Source organism: Choloepus didactylus, chromosome 3 (genome assembly GCF_015220235.1).
Source record: "Choloepus didactylus isolate mChoDid1 chromosome 3, mChoDid1.pri, whole genome shotgun sequence".
Lineage (NCBI taxonomy): Eukaryota > Metazoa > Chordata > Mammalia > Pilosa > Megalonychidae > Choloepus > Choloepus didactylus.
In genome coordinates this window covers 174,500,295-174,520,838 of record NC_051309.1, presented here as the reverse complement: position 1 = coordinate 174,520,838, position 20,544 = coordinate 174,500,295, and the positions used below count along the sequence as shown (strand labels likewise).

General features: G+C 34.8%; 1 pseudogene; it reads right to left on the bottom strand.

Moving 5' to 3' along the window:
• Window positions 1-2,633: 2,633 nt before the first annotated feature.
• The window catches only part of LOC119530545, a 103,164-nt pseudogene continuing 85,253 nt past the window's right edge, over window positions 2,634-20,544 (bottom strand).

Here is a 20,544-nt window from a genome sequence, read left to right as displayed (position 1 = left end):
TCGAGTTATCATATCCTTAACTGGACAAGTATTTTAGGTTTTAAAACACTTTTTGTTGATTTTCAACTGCAATACCTGTGTAAAAGATGTAGAAGTGAAGCTGTAGCAAACAGAAATAAAAGATTTGGAAAACTTGCTGATAGGAAGTCATGAAATGCTCTTGTCACCAATTATCTTTCTGAATTTGTATTGGCTTTTAGAATTCAAGTTGGATAAATTGAAGGAATATGGCCAAATCAAAAGGGAGAGAAAGGGCAAAGAAGATTGACATAGTTCATGCAATTCTGATTATATGAACTATAAAACCAAAAATGATTGGTTGTGAGAGAGTGAGGACACAAAACAAATAGATCTGACATTACTTATTTTATAAGTCATCTTGCGTGTTAGAATTCCTGTGGTGAAAGCACAAAAGCTGATGTGGACTTGGGACCTTAGAAGAAAATAAAATGTGCCTTTAGCATCTACAAGGAGCAAAAAACAGACATCCTATCTACCCTGTGTTCCACACTTGGGAAATAAAGCTGAAGGCCCTTTCTACAAGGGATAGTATGAGAGCATTCCCCCATGAGAGAATCTCTTTTATAATTACTTAAAGAATCTGGGTGTTACCAGGTGTCTTAAAGTTCAAGCTAACATTGGCCGTAAAGGTTATGAAACCAACTTTGCTGGAGGTGGCAGGAACAGAGGGAAAATATTTCCCATTAGGGAAAAGGAAACATTGAAACAAAAAATAACATACAATACAGAATCAAATTAAAGCATATTTAAGAGAAAAAATGGCTGTGCAAGACCACGAAAAATGGCATATTAGAAAATGGGTATTCATTTTACATTTGAGTCTCTTTCTGTAAATTAAGAAAAGGCAGTTGAAATATCATTGAGTAAGAGATAGAAGGTACATTATGTGGACTAAGTCCATCATTTCATCTGTATTTACAAATGTAGTGGCACAATTATCTGTAAATTATATGTTACTAAATTAATACATATTAATAGCAGAAAAGTTTGTCAATAAAGGGAAGTATAAGAACAGAAATAAATGTCATATTCAAAATAGTTTCATTGGTTGCACAGTATTTTGTCATATTTAATCAATTCCTTGATTCTTTGAAATTTTATTATAAATTGTACTGCGATTGCTATACTTCAGTTAAACAATATTGTTTAGTGCTTACTATGTAGTATTAACAATAGCACTATGAAGTACCACTATTATCAGTTTCTCCAATTTGCAGAGGAAGAAATTGATGTTGAGAGTTGGTATTTAAACCTAAGAAGTCTGATTTCTTGGCCATGGCCTTGGTTGTGTGTGTGTTTTTTTTTTTTTTATTATAATCCCTAAAACTTTACATATATATATATATATATATATATATATATATTTCAAAGAAGATCATATACAAATGTGCAAATATTCTATTGGTTTCCCTAGTGATGAATCAAGGCCCCCAAAACAAGCATGAGTAACTGACTAATTAGAATGTATTAAAATGCAAGAAACCTACAAGATTGAAATATCTCCTACACCTGATATTTTCTTTACCATTATTTTAAAATAATTGATCTGAGATTAAATTTTGCAATGGATATTAAGATTTTAGGGATTAACAGGAAAGCAAAAACAAGCATCAACTAAGACAAGGAATGAATCTGACTGAAAAGAACATGACTTCATTCAGAATCCAAAGAACTGCATTGCTTTTAAAACTTTGTATTTATAAACAAGAGTATTTATTTTTGCAAGTGGGAAAAGTAGATGACAAATATTTTTAAATGGATGCTTAACAGGAGAATAAAATTAACCATCTACAGAAACAACATGTATTAAACATCTGAAACTCTTCAGTCATACTCTAACACTCAACATACAAAAGACTTGAGGTAAAAAGCTGTTGCTCCCTCTTTCCCTCATTTTTTTAATAAAAGATTCTCTTTTTCTAAAAAATGAGCAACTAGAGCTTGTCAACATTTTTTAAGACTGATTTCTACAAAACCATTGTGGAGTTAAGTGTACAAACCATAGTACATCAGAGACTTGATAAATGTAAAATCAAATGTTAATTGATCACAGTTTATTTTAAAGTCATAAAAAGCCAGCAACAGAACTGGCTGGACAAATAACTGATTGTACCTATGTTTCCATCAGATGTGGACAGCAGGACAGAGTTTACACAATGAGAGCAGTGCTTTCCCTTTCCACCTTCCTGGCAAAATTTTTGTTAGACTAGGCAAAGGATGGCAGCTATAAATGGTGGTTTGAACCATACAAGAACAACAAAAAATAATAGGGTAATAGGTGTCCAATAAGCAGGGAGAAAAATCACAGAAGGCATTGGCTTAAAGGCATATAAACCCAGAATTAAAAAAAATTATACAAGAAATAAGCCTTTTAAAAATGTCTTCCTGGCACCTGTAATATAGGGCAGCATGGTCCAAAGATAATTTTATCTTTTCCATAATTTTTTAGGTTCATACACAGAGTGGCTTTTGAGTCTGCTTCTGCCCTCTTTTATTCCACCTGAGGGGAAACATAAAACCACCTAAATATCTTCCTCTAAAACTGTGGATTATAGAAATTCTCAACAAGTAACATTTATTTCACCCCTAAGCATAAATAGCTAAAACAGAGATTACTTCTCACTTTCCTCTTCTAGTATTTCAACTCTGAGAGACCTACAGAGTAGAACGTAAGTTTTAGGCCAGTCTCCACCACCAGAGAGCTACGAAATATCTTCTGGTGTAATGATTCTGACCTTATCATCATCAAATGTAATCCATTCATCTTGCTTCCTTTTCACCTATGATATGTAATGACCTGAAGAACTAGACCTTCCCTGATATTGCAACACTGCTTGTAAGTCATAGCAACCACTTTTATTGGAGCCAATATCAGCAAAAGAAAAAGCTTCATACTTTACTTCCTTCTGGACACTACTCTTTTCATCACTTGTCTTTGGCTCCTGATTTCACTTTTTTATCTTCTAGATCCTTGAACTTTGATCAATAAGAGATCACTTTCTCTTTACTTTCTGGTGTGCATAGTTGGTACACATCCAACACAAGAGGAAATTTAACATACTTAAGAACTTTGACATTCACAGATTCCTTCTCTTTATATAAAAAATAAATCAAACCATATGAATAGTCAAGGAAGCAGGGAGCCAGCTGATTTTTTTTAATTTGATATACAAAGCATTTCTTTGCAATGTTGGAGCCTGTTTAGTGATTTCTTCCTGAAGTTGCAATTTAAGACTTGTAAAAATATACTTACCTTCTTGATTGATAAAGCAACTGAAGCTGCTTTTCCTTTCCTTTAGTGACTTCTTTTTCTTCAGGTTCTGTACATTTCATGGTAGTTTCAAACCCAACACTGAAGAACTGGTCAATTATGCTTTTCTTTTTAGAAGTTGCCACTGCTGATGCAGAATCTGTTTCTTTAGCAGAATCATCCTCTAAGTCTTCCAATTTCTGTTGTAATACTCGCATCATTTGTATCAACATGTTTGCATCCTTTGAAAGGTATTGTCCTTGTTCACCTTTTCTCCACAAACTGTGGGAAATCCATGGGACAAAACTGCAGTAGAATAATAGGTGGAAAAATTGGAAGAAGTTTTATTCATGGAATCAAACAAATCTCCAAGGGCTACAGTAATAAACTGTGCTGAAGCCTTTTCCCTTGAGGATCTCAAGGCACCTGCACACTTTTTAAGGGCATCTTTGAATTCAGGCACAGGCTGGATACACTGAACTGTGGCATTCACGTAACAAGTGTTACCAAGATTTGTCAATGCACATGTGATTCCAGAGCAGACACTAACTGTTCTTCTGCCATGCCATCCACGAAGACAGCTTTAGCTGAAGGTTCCTCAGGGGGAGTAGTTGCTGACCCCATCACTAGGAGTATAATTCCTTTTGTTATTTTGATGTTTCCCCAATCATCATCCTTCAACGTCCGTCCTTTCACCATAACTTTCTGCCTGGCCGGCTGGACTCCAGTCAGTGCAGAAAGCTGAGCCTTGAACACCACTGGTGGTTTATAAGTATTCAATTCTACACCTTCAGATTTCTCCTCTCCCCATTTTACAGGAAAGGAGTATAGAGGTGTGGCTGGGAGCGAGGAGAGGTGGCGGTGCAGGAAGGCTGGACCTCGCAGGGCCTGCGAGGGAAAAGAAGCAAGACAATCTGCTGTGGCAGTGCAGGGGTGGCAGTGCGACAGTGGTGCTGCTTTAGCCGTACTCTTTACATTTATTTATCTTATTGATAATCGATTTAGGATAATTGCTAATGAATAGAATCAATGACAAAAGAAAAAAGAATTTAAGACTTTGCCTAATATCCCTTCAAAGATACTACACCAAATTATTGCCTCACTGCATTTATATGATTTTATATGTTGGCTTATTTTCCCTGCTAATAGTGGAAATTAAAATTAATAAAAATAAAATTTGCCTTACTAGCCACAAAATGACATATTATTAGGCAAATTTTTATTTCTCTATTAACTTGGTCATTTGATTTTTGACCACAACAGAGCTTGTGGTCATCTGGAAGTAAGTATGGCCCTAGATGAGGAAGAGGAAGCCAGGATTTTGGCAGAGTCCTATCAAGAAAGTCAAGAAGTCAATGGCCCTTGACATTGTGGGTCAGGACACAAAGCTGGTGATGTCTGTATTATCCAATGCTGTGACTTTCAAAAGAAATAAGCCAGCCAATGTCCCATCAAGCTCTACTAGCCTTTTCATCTCAGATATTAGAGGACAGCAGCCTGTTCAAACAGGGCTTCCTTCAGACCAGCTGGAGAAGGCAGTGGCAGACCCAAAGCCCCAGTGTGTCACTTCCTGATGCCTAAACCTTGATCACCTCTCAGAAGAAGATGGCTTGTGGGAAGACCAGGGGCAGTTCTTCATGCAGGAGAAAGCATGGTAATTCCTGGGCACTTGAAGCCCAGTCACAAGACGGAGACTTTCATCTTGTCCTGTGGGCCGTGAACATTCATGCACCCGTTCTCACATTAACACAAGGTGGGGCTGGGCAGTTAAAGCACAGCATTTGCAAATTTGAGAGTCAAATACAAGTGACTTGAGTAGGTTTGTGGTGTCACCTCATCTGCCTCCCCCTTGTTCCCAGACTGCTCACATGGATGCAAAGTGGGGCCAGGCCACTGTCCCCTCCAAGTCAGGCTACAGGAGGTTGTTGATGCTAAAAGAACAAAGTTCATCTCCTATGTCTGTCTGATTCCTCTCCCCCAGTGCCAGAGGAGGCTCTGTTAGTTTCTCTCAGGTCCTGGTTAATGCCAGCTCTGTTTCTCAGAGTGAACCTTCCCTGGGAGCTTCTGGGCTCATCTCAAAACAAGCTTAGGACAGAGAGTAATGGCCAAGAGTGGCTTTTCCCTCAAAATCCATTGGCATAAATAATAGTAAATTACAAAGACAAAAAACTTTTTCTCCCTGCTAAGAAAAAAGAAAGAAAAAAAGAAAAGAATGTGCATGTGTATGTATGTGTATGTGGTTGCTGTATTTGTGTTTGTAAGAATTTTGCAAATGTATGACTTGCCTGTGGTTTGGCTAGAGCTGGTTCTTAGAAGCTCAAGAGAGCTAATTGTTAAATTTTCAGGAATTTTTTCAAGCCTATTGATATCACAGAGGTAGCCTGAAGTCAGATCTTGAGGATATTTATACAATACAAAGAACAAACTCTATAAATCAGCAAACTCCACAAATAACGGGTTTCTGTCTCTCAGGAGAGCCCCTCTGTTTATTATTTTGCTCACTATTTTACAAATAAAGAAACTGACACCCAAAAATTACATTAACAAGCTTTTGGTCTTACACTTTGGTATGGGCAGAGAAGTCACTGACTTTTGAATTTTTGTTTCCCTCAAAATCAGTTCCTCCCAAGAACAAGTGCCTGAATTTTGGTTTCTGATACCATTCTCCAGTAAAAAGAATCAGGGGGCTCCTTGAAAAAAATAGCTCATTCATATAAAATGAATCTGGAGCTCTTGTACTGCCAGAAAGTAAGTAAATATTCATAAAACAAAAGGATGAGGGTGCCAAAGGGAAACAAGAGCCAACTGAAAGAGCTCCCAGTGGCAAAAGTTGGAACTGTTTGTTCAACAAAATAAAAGACATAGAAATGGTTTATAATCCAAAGTATAAAATAAGCATCATAGTCTATACTGATATAAATAATTGATTGACTAACTAAATAAATAAGAGAAAATAGACAACTCTTCTGTACAGAAGAGTTCCAAATAATTTAGACACATACTCTTCTCAAAGGGTATGCCTTAAGTGTGGACTGTTCAAAGTGCTTTCCTTCCAGAGTACAGTTTAAAAGGTGGGTGTGAGGGATATAACTTTCCAATGAAGAAATATAATCAGCATTATCTCAGTCAGGTGATCAAGTTTAACATTGTTAGTGATAGCCATGTTGATGGCTATCATGTTGATACAATGTGATGAAAATGGTACTTTGTATCTGTTTTCTTCCCAAAAAACCACTGCCCCAGCCTACATACGAGAAAAACATCAGACAAACCCAAATTAAGGGACATTTTACAAAATATCTGACAATACTTCTCAAACTATCAAGATCATCAGAAACAAGGAAACTCTGAGAAACTGTTACAATCCACAAAAACCTAAGGAGCTAACTGTGATGGGATTCGGAAACAGAAAAGGATATTAGGTGAAAACCAAGGACATCTGAATAAAGTATGAACTTTAGTTAGTAACAATATATTAATATTGTATCATTATTTGTGATACTATAACACACTAATTTAAGATATTAATAGTAGGGGAAATTGAGTGAAGCATATACTAAAACTCTCTATACTATCTTTTCAGCTTTCCTATAAATGGAAAAATATTCCAAAATAAAAAGTTTCCTTTCCTATAAATGGAAAAAAAAAAGCATTTGAAGTTTGTCATTATATTCAAAGCATTAGCCTTGAAGTCTACCCAGAGTTTTGTCTTTGGATAGGGCCACCTCATTCTTCATTGAAGAAAATAAAACTAATATGCCAGTAGCTTCTGTAGAGTTGAGTCAGGACTGGAGAAACTAATAAAGAGCAGAGTAAGATTTTCTAAGACCCTGGTCAAGGACTTTCAATCACACCTGAGAAACTAAGCAGGTATCCACCCAACTGAATATACAAAAATAAAGCCATAGCATAGCATATAGTTAGGATCTTTGCTTGAAAGTCATAATAAACTTTTAAAATGTTCTTTTTTGGCTCAATCCAATTTAAACAGTCAACACTCAGTTACTTCAAGTTAATTTAAACTACTTATGTATTATCCAACAATACTTGTCTCCTTTTCCCTTATCACATTCATATTTTGGCTAGACCATTGCTCACTGACAAATCCATTTAAAGAGCACTATGCAAAAGAGAAAAAAGAGACTAAATCAGTTACAGTTATTGGCTAAAACTGCTCTGAATAAAGATGGCAGAAATGAGTGGAAGCTATTAGTGAAAAACAAACTTAGAGAATGATAATTATTTAATTTTAGTTCATACATCATATTAGAATAGAAAAATTAAGGGTAGACTCCTTTAAAAAGATGGCTTTCCTAATATTTCTCAACTATCATAATAACAATATTTTTAGTACATCATGCTGATTTAAATGTATTGTGTACCCCTAAACACCATTATCTTTGATGCAATCTTGTGTGGGCAGACTTATTAGTGTTGATTAGATTGTAGTTCTTTGACTGAGTGTTTCCATGGAGATGTAACCCACCCAACTGTGGATGACAACTCTGATTGGGTAATTTCCATGGACATAGGGCCCTACCCATTCAGCGTGATTAGCTTACTGGGGCACCATATGAGCTCAGACAGAAGGAGTGAGCTTGCTACAGCCAGAAGGGACACTTTGAAGAATGCACAGAAGCTAAGAGAGGAGCTTCAGCTTACAGAGACATTTTGGAGATGGCCTTTGAAAGCGGACTTTAGTTCTGGAGAAACTAAGAGAGGACAAACACCCCAAGAGCAACTAAGAGTGACATTTTTGAGGAACTGCAGCCTAGAGAGGAATGTCCTGGGAGAAAGCCATTTTGAAACCAGAACTCTGGAGCAGACTCCAGCCATGTGCCTTCCCAGCTAACAGAGATTTTCTGGACACCATTGGCCACCCTCCAGTGAAGGTACCCGATTGTTGATGTGTTACCTTGGACACTTTATGGCCTTAAGACTGTAACTGTGTAACCAAATAAACCTCTTTTATAAAAGCCAGTCCATTTCTGATGTTTTGCATTCCAGCAGCATTAGCAAACTGGAACATCTTAATTATCAAACTTGAAAGTTTGATTCTTACCTCTGTGGTTATTTTTAAAGGAGAAGGAAAACAGTAAAAATTAAATGTACAAATGAATATTACTAAGAATTAGATTAACTAGAAGGTTTTCCAATGTAAGTGCAGGTTTTTTTAGATAGATACTTAACTGGATTCTGTGTTATTCGAAAGACTGGAGAAGAATGATCAAATTAAAGTTAACTTTTCTGAAATAAGAAATTTAATTGAGTTTCTACTCATCTAACAATAGTAAAAGACAGTCTATTATCAAAATGAAGTAATTTATATTGTGACACACATCACTCAGAAGGGATCTAGCTACTGCTGTTTAATTTGAGGTTGCGTTGATTATTTGAAACAGGAAACTGGACATAACTATAGCATAATAACTGCAATTTGAAATGTATCATAAAAGGGGGGTAAAGATTATTAGTTCCAGTTCCATTACTTCTCCAGAAATTGCAAGCTCCAGTCAACAGAAGTAGGATATTAATAATTGAATTAATAGCTCTCAGTGAAAATGGAGTTCAACAAGACAAGCAGCTTGAAGGGCTTTAATTTAGACTTGAGTCAATTATCACAGAGAGAGAAAGTGCATATTTTTGGCATAGAAAAAGGCTAAGTATCATTATCCTGTAATAGCTGCAAACTGTTCAGGAAGGGAATTTTTATTATATATTCTTATAATAAGCCAGGGTTATTGAACTTTCTTTTTATCTTGTTGCATACTGGTATACTGATTAGAATATTAACACAATTGCTCATGATTCAAGAAATTTTTATTCAATATTATATATGATAGATTATATGTAATAAAATTTTGGTTGATTTATGCATTGTCATAATCTAAACATTTTATAAATTATTCATAAATTTATTACTTATAATTATTACTAAATATTTGCTTTATCATCCTGTTTAAGAAGTATTGGCAATAAATTCACTCATCTCCATCATCAGAATTAAGAACTATCTGGCTGGTGGTAGAATATCATGGGATAGTCTTGAAAGACACCTTTATTTTTTAGATTTTATATTAAAAGTTAAAAAAAGTGTGTAGGGGATACATTGCTTCTGAATAGAACATCAAACACTAATGTAGTCCTCTTACTTTAAAGAAATCCCTGACAGAAATAACATTTAGCAGTGACATCTGATGACATGGACCAAGTTCTTCATAGACTGTAGACGTTTAGGATTCAATAGGAAGAATGTTCCAGTCTGTTTCTGCATGTCTTCCAAAGTTCAATAAAAGGTCAAAGGCAATTGTTGAAAGCTAGGTCTAATTTTAAAAACCAATCTCCTTTCAATAACTGTACCAGACAGGCCAATCTGATTTGGCAATACCTGTACTAAAGTTGAAAACAATTAGGGGAGTCAGTAGGGGTCAACTATGGATATGGGAAAGTGCTGAGTGCCACATTCTATACATACATATATTGATCTCCAACTCATGCAAACCGAGTGTGAGAAAACCAATATTTCTAGATATAGACAACATCTCTAACTGTAAGTTAAAACAGACACTTAAATCATTCTATTACTTTTAAGAAATATTAATTCTTAAATTTTAAGAAATATTAATTCATGAGTTGAATTATCTGTCAGTGGTGGATAAGAATGATCTATCCCTTCAAATACATAAGAAGAATAAATATTAACTAGTAGAATTTCAGAATAATGTTTTTTTAGGATCCTAGCATCCAGTTGTCTAATTTCACAAATGAATAATTTGAGGCTTAGGGAAGTCAGTCTTCTGTTTCTCCACTTAGGGGAGAAATCAGATGTAGATATTATCTTACAGTTTTCTAGTCAGTGCCAGCTACTTGGGAAAACTAGCTGTGTGAGCAAAGGCTTTCAACTAGTGGACACACTGGAGTTAACAGCTGATTGACAATTTTCCTATTGAGAGAATCAAACATCTGATCATAACCATCATGTATATTTTATACTATATATTTTAAAAGTCATTTAAGTATTTAATTTCTAAATTCTGAAGTATAACTATCTTTTCTACATCAGGTTATATACATCTCTCCTAACTCTTTCAATATTCTGAGTTAATTCTCTTTACTCTTTTGTTTCAGGCAATATTTCATTCCATATATCTGTATATATAATCCCCCAAACTACCCTAATTATGAAAGATAGTAGTTTTCTTAATGGAAAGGAAAGTACTGTATTTGTAAATATATATTTTTATACCCAAAAATAAAGTTATTATACCCAAAAATAAAGTTATTACAAATACACAAGTTCTATACCTCCTTTTCCTGCAACAACTTAACATGATTTTATGACATCGCCAGTATTAAAATAATTAAATATAAAGATAGACAGGTAGAGAGATAATGTTTCATTACATGATAGATATTGTTCTAGTTTGCTAATGTTGCCAGAATGCAAAACACCAGAGATGGATTGGCTTTTATAAAGGGGGTTTATTTGGTTACACAGTTGCAGTCTTAAGGCCATAAAGTATCCAAGGTAACACATCAGCAGTTGGGTACCTTCACTGGAGGATGGCCAATGGTGTCCGGAAAACCTCTGTTAGCTGGGAAGGCACATGGCTGGCGTCTGCTCCAAAGTTCTGGTTTCAAAATGGCTTTCTCCCAGGATGTTCCTTTCTAGGCTGTAGTTCCTGAAAAATGTCACTCTTAGTTGCACTTGGGATATTTGTCCTTTCTCAGTGTCTCTGGAGCAAGAGTCTGCTTTCAATGGCCGTCTTCAAATTGTCTCTCATCTGCAGCTCCTGTGCTTTCTTCAAAGTGTCCCTCTTGGCTGTAGCTCCTCTTCAAAATGTCACTCTCAGCTGCACTGAGTTCCTTCTGCTCGTCAGCTCATTTATATGGCTCCACTGATCAAGGCCCATGCTAAATGGGTGGGGCCACGCCTCCATGGAAATATCTCATCAGAGATATCACCTACAGTTGGGTGGGGTGCATTTCCATGTAAATCTTATCAGCACCAAAACGTCTGCCCCACAAGACTGCATCAAAGAATATGGCTTTTTTTCTGGGGGACATAATACATTCAAACTGGCACAGATATCTTTAATTTTTTGCTAAAAATGTGTTGCAACTGAAAACTTGTATATATGTTTGTATATAATGCATATATAGTTTCCTAGTTGCTAAAACAAATAACATACAATGGGTTGGCTTAAACACTGGGGATTTATTGGCTTATGGTTTTGAAGCTAAGAGAAGTCCAAAATCAAGGCATCAGCAAGGTGATGCTTTCTCCCTAAAAACTGTGGTCTTCCGGAGCTGGCTATGGGTCATCCTTAGTCTTTCACTTTTCTGTCACATGGCAATATCTTCTCCTTTTCCTCCTGTGTTCTATTGTCTTCTGGCTTTTCCTCCATGTGGCTTTTTTTCCATGTCCGATTTCCTTTGCGTATGGACTTCACCCAAATTTGATTAAGATCCATTCTCATTCCATTGGGCACAACCTAACCGATAACACTTTCAAGGGTCCTGTTTACAAATGTGTTCACATCTGCAGGACCAGGAGTTGGCACCTGAACATGCCTTTTGTAGGGAGCATGATTCAGTTCCCAACAATGTATTATGAATTAAGTAGTCAAAAGTTCTGTTAACTGAAAATTTCTTTTTTTTTATGAAGGAATGTGAAGTGTCAAGTTTACTTGGAAGACATGACATGAGTTAATTTAGTGAATATAGAAGAGTGCCCTGATTAAGGAAGTCTTGAGAAACAATTGGGGGGGGGGGGAGGAGATGAAAAGATTGCATATCTCTAGATGGTTTTATATTCTTGTTACAACAACAGAGAGTCAAACCAAGAGAATAATCATTGCTCAGCAAGATGGAGACTCATGCTAAAAAATAAATAAATAATAAAGTAAGAGATGGTACATCAAAATGATTAAGGGCAGATGCTATGGAAACACACCAGAATTTGAAACGCAGTTCTGCCACTTACTGATGTGACATTTTGTGTCTCATTTACCATCTTATGCTTCAGCTTCCTCATCTGTAAAATAAGATAACTATAGTAATTTCAAACAGTTATTATGAAGAATAAAAAAAACAATACATGTAATATGCTAAAAATAGTTTTTAGCACACCATAAGCCCTCAAAATAGTCAGCTATTATTATTCTTCACCACTTTCAATTTTCTTATCAACGACTTCCTTATGCTAATGATATGATGAAAAGTACTTGCAGGTAAAGCAAATGGTAATTTGAGGCAAAGTAACATTTGGGGAAGTTATTTCACTTTCCTATGTGGAAAGGTCATTAAGCAAAAACTGCAATTTCAAGACATTTTTACAACTCAGGTTCTAGAACAGAATTAGATTGCATCAATTAGATGCAACAATATCAGGCTTGAAAGGCAGAGGGGAAGCAGAGACTATTGAACTTGATAATGTGTAATAGAATTTGTATTCTGTTATTTATTGACTGGCTTTAAGGGTATTAGAGGCAGTTTTATCCATGAGAGCTATACATGTAGCAACAGGGACAGTAATACTTTACTGACCTTTCTGTTACAGACCCATGGGTGTGAACATGAGGCCAACAGCCCAGAGAAATTCCCCTCACTTCAACCCTTCCATCTTTCCAACAGCTTTTTAAGTATCAAATTACTTGTATTAAATTGCTTTATGCTTAAAATACCTAGAGAAGTTTCTATTTCCTCTACTCAGTCTTGAATGATACTGGTTGAGATCATCAGTAACTGCAGCATATAACTGCCAAAAGCAGAAAGGGCCAGATGATTGCAATGAATAGCACGTCTAGTACTATAATCAGAAAAGTTTGAACCACATGGTCTTTAGTAGGGGCTAATGGATCTTGGTGCATTCAAGACAGTAAATTAAAGGATACTGTTAGAATATTAATCTAAAATATGAATGATTATAAAGAATTGATTTCCTGGTTTAGCACTGAAATTATTTTAAAGCAACATTTAGAGAACTAAAGATTAATGGAATCCAGAGTCTTGAGGAAAAGAAATGAGACCAAAAAATAATGAATTTGCTATACTAGGAAAAGACAGTTAACTTGTTATTTTTTTGGTATCTTGGAAAGACTGAAACAGTTAAAATAGTTAAGAAGGTTTCTAAAAAAAAAAAAATTCAAAGACTATATTTTGACTTGACATGTCTGACATTAATATGTTATTTTCAGTGTATTCAGTGATTTGCTACATAATAATGGCAAATTATGCCAAAATTAATGAGAATGTCTCAGAAAGGAAATGCTGTCTTTTAACAGAGGGTCCAGATGTTTTACAGAAATGTCTTGCACCTCTTTCATCAGAACAGGTGGTAGGAGAACGGTGTTTCAATAAGTAAATTAATGAAGAATCTTTTCGGCAGTACCACAACAGATGTGGATTTGGGTTTTGATGGGGATGCTATCAGCTGTCCTTCTTCCTTTCCACCAGAAAACATGCACATGTGGCATTTGGGATAATAGGGAGTGAAAGGAACTAGCAAAAGGCCTCTTATGGGTATTATTGTTATTATTGTTATTATTATTATTTCTTTTCTTGGAACAAGCCAGGGCTCTGCTGGGGTGTGTGATTTTTATTTTTATTATTATTATTATTATTTTTTTGCTTAAGCAAACATAATTATACTGGTCTTAAGTCTAGTATATACATTGAAAGGTTATACCTATTTCTATAAAGTCAGGTCTCCATCAACTGACACATTTTTTTTCCCCTATTACTCATTAACTTGAAAAAAGCTGAACTTCTTTGGAGGTTGGTTTTGAAATGACTGACCTAAAACTTTTACTATGTGACACATTTGACTTTGGGAGTTCTCAGTGCATCTCCATGGAAGCAGCAGTCTAGACATCTAAAACTGAGACATAATGAGACCCTGGGTAACTGTAATCAGAAAAGAAAACACTTTCTAATAGTAAGATATTTGAACAGAGAAAACAAACACTGACCTCAAATATGAGCCCCAGATTGAAAGTCACAAAGAAAAGCATTCCAAATTGCAAGCTGATTTACAAGTGAACTGCTTCTCTCATGGGTAACCCCAAAGATTATGATGATTGCCAGTAGGAATTTATTTTTAAAGTAAAGATTCAGGATTTATACTGGCTTTTTTTATTAGCCACTTTAAGATTATTTTAAACAGAATTAGACCCTTTTGGTAAAACAAGACACCAGAACTTAAAGAGGAAAGTAAAAGAAAAGGAAGACTTAACTGTGGTGGTTGAACCTAAACCCAAAGTTGTATCTTTGAAGAAATTGCTGTCAAAAATTTAGCTAGAGACAATTAATATGAAAATATTTACATCAAGGAACACTTTTGTATCAGTGTGTAGACAGAAAACCCATAGGAGCTCATACATAGAATGTATGCCTGTAGAAAAAAATCATAAAAATGTCTCCTAGATAAATTCTTTTCACAGTGATCAAAATTTGATTCATATAGAGTACTTCTACTTTATAACTTTAAAAATAATAAAAAATAAATAATCTAATAGATTTTGAAATAAGAACAAAATAGAAGATACAAATAAACATTTGCATTATATTTTATTATACACTATAAAATGCCAAAAGCTCACTTCTCTTATTTAATATAGTTTTGTATATCTTTATGACCTGCTCAGTATTTGAAACAGCTGTTCATAAAGATATTTATTTTCATGCTGCATCAAGTTTACTCCTCTATTTTGCTTTGTTTGAAGCAATAAATTCCATTTCCACAGGTATATGGAAGCAATTGAAAGAATAATTTTACTACATAATTTGCAGTATTTGGAAAATGTCAAACTAATCTAAAAATCATTTGAAAATACTGTGAATTAACTCATGCTTTTTTAGAAATGAATGCATAATACTTTTCATCTATACTTTAACATATTCTGATTTTACTTATTGTCTTCAAACATAATTTGAAAGCAAAATAATGTAGCAATTCTTTTAGAACTTTCTTTATCTTGTGAAGAATCACTGGGAAAATTTGCATTGAATAAACTTTTATGGAATCATAGAATCATATCCTCCCAAAAATGAAAATTATAAGACAAGATAGATAATATGACAAATAGTTATCCAAGTGACTGATTTTTGTTTTTTTTTAATCAGAGAACATTTGGTAACCTTTTCATGGCCCTTGGGAGAGTTTCAAAATATTATTCCTCTAAGTCTTAGACATTTCTTACTGAGTTTAAAATGAGAAATTTTTGAGTTTTATTTTCTGTTGTGCATGAGTTATCTATCACAGTATTTTTTTCTGATGAGTATTACCTCATATTTAGGAAAGTTTTCATAATGCTGAATTCTGTTATTCCTAATGACTTTTCAGCTGATTTTGGAGTCTTTCCAGCTATACAATCATCCAATCTGATTATCTTATTTGAAAATAATGTATGTTTCCTTTCTTTAAGCATGTAAAATACTACATACATTTACACTACCTGTTTATAAATGGACACACACGTTAATTTTTACTAACTGCTTTTGCTAGTTTATCTAAGATAATGTTATATAAACATGGCTAACGAACATTCTGCCCCATGTTTGACCTTTGATGAGACTGCTTCCAATGTTGCACCATTAAGGAAAGATTATGTTTGGTTTTCACTTTTTTCTTGTGAAATTCCACCAACCCCCTCTTTCATTCTCTATCTCTTTTTCCCTTTCTTCCCTCCCATTCTCTCTTCCTCTGCCTCTTTCTCACACTCACTCTATCTAGCCTACTTTCTATCATGTAAGAAAGGATCCATCCATTTTAATTAGGATTGTATTTCAGATTTGTCAAGTGCTTTTAGATTTTATAGAAAAAAACATTACTCTCCTTTACATAAAGAAAAATACGAAATCAGAGATAAACCATTAGTCAAATAAAATCAGCTTTAATTTTAAAAATAGTGATGTAATTCACTTAGATATTAAAATATGTTGCTCAAACTCTGCTTTTTAAATCACTTCCTTCAGCAGTACAGAGAAGCTAAGAGTAAGAGTACTTACAAAGTTCAAAGAAAGCATTAGAACTTGCCTGCTGTCTAATAAGTTTAATACAAAGAATTAACTCTAAAATTGTGGCCAATTATAAGTGACAGAGTGCCCAAATTGTATTTTCTTCTCATTCAACATAAAAGGTAAGAATGATATTTCTCCCAAATTATTTTATTAATGAGACTGTTGTCAGCCATAAGAAATACAAACTTTAATTTTGGAGTTCATAACTCCAAAGACTTCCATTGTTTTATTTGAGATTTTTCATCAACAATGTTTTTTACCATGGGAAGATATTAGTTAATAATATGTGCCTGCTAATGTTTCCTTAATTTGTATAATGTTCTATATGATCTGTCTCTGTGTGCCATCTTGCTTTCATCTCCTATCTCTCCCACCTCAATGACTATTATTCAGCCATAAGAAGCTTCTCTATCCCAAGAAACAAATAAGTTCCCTCCCACAATAGTTTCTTCATACTAACTCTTACTTTCCTAACATTCTTTCCCAGAATATATTCAGCTGGGAGGCCACATCTTTAGAGGTCCAGACTCGACCACCCTATATAAAGTAGTATAACCTTGGGACTTTATATTCCATTACCCTATTCTATATGTATCTATTCTGTATTTATATCCTTTCCTTGGGCTGCTCCCTTTAAGCTGTACATATCTTGCATATATGCACAACTATGTGTCTAGTCTATGCATATTCTGTATAATAATCTGACACTGGGATATTTGTGCTTCCACACAAACTAGACGATCAAGTGCACCACTCACATCTCCATCCAATGGGATGATTTTCTCTCCACTCTCTTTTCAGGCCACTCCAGAAAGTGGCTATAATACAGGTACTAACTTCTGACTTGAAACCAATATTGAGCTGACCTTCCTGTAAACTAAGATTGAGTTTTCCTTCAATCTGGAGATCATATCAGATCCCCCCACTCACCCCTGCCATATGGAAATAGGAACAGACTGGAGGGGGGATGAGCTGGAGGTGTGGGCTCCCTCAGGTCATGCTCAGGCTCGAACCTGGGTGCACCCTTTGTGTCTCAGAATGTACTACTAATAAGCCCACCCAAATGTATGACTTGATGGGCCCAATAGAGCCCAGCTCATCCTGCACAGTTCTGGATACATCGCTGCTTGGTAACCCAGGATCAACTGTCCTGTCCCTACCAGTGTCCACTTACCTGCCAGGAGTTGTTTCTCAAACATAATCCTTTACCATTAATGGCATTACCTTGTCCCTGTACACAAGGACCTGCATTGTGATTCTTCCACTGGAATTATTCATAAACTCCAAAATGCATTTTCTCTCAAACTGATTCTAAGAGATGTCCAGAAGGTCCAGATATTTTTAGACTGTATTATTATTGAAGGCAGTAGAGTTAACACAGCTCTGGGGAAAATATATAAATGAATATTATTGTCCATTCCAAATGAATGTGTATTTTTTTTGATCCTCTTTCCTGAGTTGAATAGAAAACACACACACACACACACACACACACACACACACACACACACGTTCCCCAAATTAATGGTTTAACTTATCATGTACCTGAGGCCATATTATCTGCCTTGGCAATGATACCACTGATAATAAAGAGACCAACCCTATAACTCCCTCTCTTGGTTCTCCACTGAACATCTTAGTGATGCTGGTTCTCCTCTCACTAGTGCTTTCCTGACAGGCTTGAGGAATGAGTATCCACTGGACATTTCATGGAACATAATCCTCTGTGGGGTTTTTGGTCTTATACATTATATTCACTTCAGCATGCTCACGTCCCTGAGCTGTTTTTTCCTTTCTCTACCATTGCTGGGACAATTCAGGAATTTCCCGTTTCATTCAGTATGGTCCATAGCTCTCTCCAAGACAATAAAAGATACTAATTGCAATTTTGAGTCTTCCTTATTTTCTAAAATAAGCTTTTTAAAATAATAATTTTACCTGTAACTATGACTTTAATATTCATTATTTTTAAATTATACTTTCTTCTTTGATTTATGAGCTTTTTAAAAAAAAGTGTGTTTTAGAATTCCAAATGTTTGAGTATTCTTATTAATAATCTATCATATTGACTTCAAATTTGTTTCTTTGTGTTCAAAGAACATGGTGTACATGTTAACATTTTTGAAAAAAATCATTGTGCCCTGGTACATGGTCACTTTTGAGTATTTCACATATACTTGATAATAACATATAATCCCTAATTTTTCACTGTCCATAGATACATAGATATATTAGACATTAGATAGATAGATAGATAGATAGATAGATAGATAGATAGATAAATAGATCTCCAAGATTCATCTTTGGTAACTGCTTTTTTAAATTTACCTACACATTTATAAGCTTTTCTTCCATACAAGGTAGCTACAATTGCAAGGATTGTTTTGAATTTCTCCCTGTGAGAGTAGATTTTTCAATTTCTCCCTGTAGTTTTATGAAAGTATAGATATTCCTGGTGTATTCAGAGTTTTATTATTATAAAATGACCTTCTACCCCTAATAATTCATTTGTCTTAAGGTATATTTTGTTTGATATTCTTAAAGCTATGCAAACTTTCTTTGTGATTGCAATTGTCTGGTATTTTTAAATCCCTTTATTTAGACATTTCCAAGTATTTATGTTTTAGGTTTGTCTCCTTTTACATAGCATATTCCTGGATTTTTTTAGATCCAATCCGACATCCTCTTTTTAAATAGTGTATAAATGCAAGTACATTTGTAATGATTGCTGACACACTTGGAATTCTTTTATGTACTTTCATTTAGGATTTTATTTATCCTGCATATTTTTCTCCTATCTTGCCTTGAAAAATTTTTCATTTTTATGGTTTTTGTTTTGTTTTCTTATTCTATTTACTGGTGCAATTATTGTATACTCTATACTCTTTCACTGGTAATCCTTAAAATTTTACAAAGCATAATTTACTTTGTTTAGTCTAATTTCAATATCTGAGTCTCCCTCCAAGCAATATAAGGACTTCAGAAAACTTAAAGTCTAATCAGACCCCTTCTGACTTAAATTGTTTTTCAGTATTTTATTCTTGTCCTTTTTAATACCACAAATGCATCTTAAAAAAAAAAAAAAAAAAAAAAAAAACATCAATTTGCTTTTATTTTTACCAGTGTCTGCTTGCCAATCTTTCCTTCATTTAAGAGTAACCTCTTGCATCCATGAGTACATTTTACTTATCAACTTCTTTTACAGATTCTTTAGTACAGGCTTGTTGATGGTAAACTCAGTTTTTGTGTATTTGCTAATTTTCTTCATTTGCCTTTGTTCTTAAAAGTTAATTCTCCCGGATGCCAAAATCTTGACTCACCATAATGTTCTCTTAGCAGATTAAATACATTATCCCACTGTCTTCAGGCTTAGGTTGCTGAGAAATCTGTCATGAGTCTAATTGTGGTTCCTGCGTAGGTGATGCTGCATGTCTCCCTGACTAATTTTAAAATGCCTTCCTTGACTTGGCGTTTGTTAGAATTCCTATAATGCTTTAAGATGTGTGGATCTTTGTATTTATTTATCCTGTATAGCTTAAACTGTGCCTGCAGATTTGTGTCTTTAATTTTTTTAGGAAAATGCCCAATCATTATGTCTTTAAATATTATATCTTCACCAATCTCTTCATTTTCCAATTTTGGATATTTGATTAGACATATATGTTAGCCTTTCTCATTCTATCCTTACCTAACTCCTAAGGTCTCTCATATCTTTCATCTCCTTGACTATCTGGCAACTATCTGAGCCTCTTTAGCCTCCTTTGATAGATTGTGGTTTAATTTGGGAGTCTCTGGTTCTATGCTGCACTTTACTGCTGCCCAAAAACTTTCTCTCCTAACTGTAGCACCGATATTGTCCCACTTTTCATAGGTGCCTTGCCCCCGCAGCTGCAATTCAAGTCTCAGCTGACAGTCTCCTTTCCCCCTCCTCTTGTTTTTGGAGGCCCTTCAGCATATCGGGACTACAATGTTTCATTTGCCCATTCGTGTGCATTTACATCTCCATTTTGATTAGTTGAATTTCAATCAACTTTATGGAGGTTTAATTTTTACATCATAATATTCAGGCACTTTAAAGTTTCACTTCTGTGAACTTGGAAAAAGGTAGATAGTCACGTAAACATCGCATCAAAATGAGAACATTTTCATCACACCAAAAGTCCCTACCTACGTTGCACCCCTCCCTCCACCACAAGCCATTGTTAACTACAGTGACTACAGTTTTTCAATGTGTCTCTTCTATAAAACTG